We start from the raw sequence: 3,596 nt of genomic DNA, 5'->3' as shown, positions 1-3,596 counted from the left end.
CCCTCCCGCCGCCCGGTACTCACGCCGGCTTCATGGCTGCAGGCTCCGCGGGGCCGGGCGGGCTGGGGCACCGGGACGCAGAGACAAACCGCGGGAACCGGGACGCGGCGGCTCCGGCGAGCGGCGGAAAGCCCGGCGGCCCGCGGGAGCCAGGTGAGCGCCGCCCGGCGCAGTTCAAACGGGCCAATCAGCGCCCGCCCGCCGGGAGGGGCGGGGCCTCGGCGAGCCTGCGCTCCCGGAAGCGGCGCCCGTCTCCTAGGCGACCAGGAGGCGCCGCGAGCGGGGTCTGGGTGTCCCCGCGGAAGCTAGACCTGGAACCCGAAATCCAAGCACTTCCCTTCTCACGTCACGGGGAGAAGCTCAATGGAAGTACTGTCGTTCCGGCCCAGGAGTGATGTGTTCTTGAGCTGCGCCCTGCTTGAAGTCTCACGTGGTCCCTCTGGCTTCAAAGCCACCACAGCATTTTGGTTTCCTTTCTTTGATTCGCCTTTCCTGCGTTTCCCAATCTGAATCCCCCAGCGCGCGCGCGCGTGTGTGTGTGTGTGTGTGTATCAACCTATTAAATTCTTTTTTGTGTGATGCTGAGGATTGAACCCTGGGCATTCTACCTCTGAGTTGCCCCCCCCCCGCCGCCCTATTTTTTTGTTTGGAAACAGTCTCGCGAAGTTGCTGAGAGCGCTGCTAATGCTAAGTTGATGAGGCTGGCCCCGAACCTGCTACCTCCCTGTCTCAACTTTCCAAGTACTGGCATTACAGGAGTGTGCCGCGATGCATGGCTGGCCTATCAGATTCTTGTTTGTGCTTCATCCTGCATATACAGAAACGAGTAAAATGTGGCCCTCGCCCTTGAGGAGCAATCACCAGAAGCTACTCTTGTCTAACAAGGACCGATTCTCTCTCACTTCAGCTTTTGCTCCTAAGCTGATCGATAGGCACGGCCATCTGTGCTCTCCTAGACCTCTAGCCCCTTCTCAGCTTCTTCCAGGACCACCACTGGTAAGCATAATTACAGTTTAATATCCTTGACTTAGGCATCAGGCTGGTTCCAATATTTGCTATTACAAACATAGCTACAGAAAATGCACTTGAAAATACATCTTTATATAGTGCAGGTAATCTGTAGGGCAAATTCCTAGAAACAGGATTGGCTGGATGATAACAGCAGACTCCCAGCAGGCCTTGCTGCTGCCATTGCCTCATCCATTTTCTATTTCTTCAGCCCACTCTTCTCAAAATCACAGGTATGGTCACATTCCTCCCCTCCGTGACATCCTACAATGGGTCCCCTTAGCTCCATCACCTCAGTGGGATCTTGAGATTATTCCTTTCTGGGCACATTACTTATCCTAACCACCCACCCCCTTTGTTTGCTCAGTAGCCTAGAAAACATTGCCTCACATTCCCAGGCAAAGGAATCTCTCCCTAGCCCATCTGCAAAACCAACGCTTAGATATTTTATTTTTGGTGGGTCTGGAGATAGAACCCAGGAGATACATCCCCTGCCCTTTTTTTTTTTTTTTTTTTTTTTTTTTTTTTTGAAACAGGGTCTCACTGAGTTGCGGAGGGCCTCACTAAGTAGCTGAGGCTGTCCTCGAACCGCGATCCTCCCGTCCCGAATGCTGGGATTACAAGCATGCACCACCACGCCTGGCAGATGTTTTTATTTTTAAATACTCAAAATAACAAATTTATAAAATCAATTAGGTTGGGACTATCAAACTCAAAAAGAAACAAGTGAGCTGAACCATATTTCAAATGAATAACATATATAGAAAAGGGAAATAACTACCTGCAAGTGGTTTCAGCTATTTACATTATCTGCCCTCAGGCTCCAGACAAAAAGAATTTGAAACATATACTGAATTATAACTAGTAGGCTTCTTTTTCACTTCTAATTTCAGATGTAATTCTGAAATTTAGTACATTCTAGGATCAAGCAAGTAAGTTAATATATTGTGCCTAATGAGAGCTCCAGTGTCTCACTGTTGACAAGAATTATATGAAAAGGTAGAAGGGTGAAGTATACTTGGAAAGTATGTAATATTTTACATTTTTTAAGTCTGAAATTATGTTTTTTTTTAAATGGGTAGACTATATCAATACTTCTTAAATTCCCTTATCTTAAAAATCACCTGGGACTTCTGTTAAAATTTTCAAACTCCAGGCCCTTTACCTTCTTGGACATTGTGTGTTGTTAGCATGTTTGAGCCTGGCTATGTGCATTCTACACCACTGGGCAAATTTTATTTATTTTGCGGTACTGGAGATGGAACCCTGGGGGCATTTTACCTCCGAGCTACACCCCCAGCCATATGTTTTATTCTTTATTTTGAAACAGGGTCTCACTAAGTTGCTGAGAACCTAAGTAGCTGAGGCTGTCCGCGAACCATGATCCTCCTGTCTCAGCCTCCCAAATGCTCAATGGGCAAATTTTAGACAGGCTGGATTAAATGAACTTTGAGATCCTTCTGCTTTGAGCTCTAGAGCTGGCAAAAGCTGAGCCAGTTGTAGTAGCCAGTTGCTTGACATGAAGACGACAGGTCTGTGAATCATCTTGCCTGAAGAACAGGATTGTTGAGCACTTCTTACAAGTACAGAGGGCAGAGGAAAAGCATTTGGCAGCTTCTCAGGAAGAAACTTCAGAAAAAAATTACAAAATTCTTCAAAAGTCAAGTCATCCGGATGTCTTGACTTTTCAGGAACCAGTAGCCGGGGACCTTGTTACTGACTGCTGCCTCCACCCGAAGTGCCTCCCAGCTCCCAGTGCTGGCCAGCCGGGCTCCTTCTGGCCTGGAGCCTCTGCAACCCCTTTTCCCTAATCTTTCACCTTGCTTTCTTGCTTTTTCTTTTCTTTCTTTCTTTTTTTTTTTCTTTTTTCCTGAACTGGGAATAAACCCAGGGCACTCTACCACTGAGCTACATTCTCATCTCTTTTTATTTTTTAAACAGTATCTTCCTAAGTTGCCCAGGCTAGTCTCAAACTTGTGATCCTCCTGCCTCAGCCTCCTGAGTCGCTGGGATTACCCATGTGCACCAAGTCGCCTGACCACCATGTTCATATCCTTTATAGCACTTACCATCTTCTGAATTGATATGCTTTGTCTGCCCCACCAGAATACTAGTTCCATGAGCAAGAATGGCATAGTTTTACACCGATAAGCTGACCCTAGATATTTCCCATAGGTTTTCTTCACTTCACAGTTCCCAGAATTGTGTTGGTCCTGAGCACACCAAGCACTACCTGTTGAATGACTTACTGGTGCACGTGTGTACAGGAATCTATTTCTCATGATGAATGAACACGTTTGCAGTGTGCAGGTGAAATATGACCAAATCAAGTGAGAAACAGGACAACGTTGTGATAATAAATACATTCTTTATTTTTTCTCTCATACAGATCAAGAAACCAGACAGTAAGTTGGAATGTGTCTGAGCTGGGACTGGGTGTTTTCCATGGTGGACTGTTTAGAATATCAGGGATGCCATTCAACTAATAGATAAAAGTGTTATTATAAGGTAATACTAGGTATTTCACATGAAAAGGATTCACACAAAGGGCTTCCTGAGCATATCTGATGGTACCAGTCTATCCCACC

Source organism: Muscardinus avellanarius, assembly GCF_963383645.1.
Source record: "Muscardinus avellanarius genome assembly, chromosome: 3".
NCBI classification, from domain to species: Eukaryota; Metazoa; Chordata; class Mammalia; order Rodentia; family Gliridae; genus Muscardinus; species Muscardinus avellanarius.
This window is presented reverse-complemented; position numbering follows the sequence as displayed.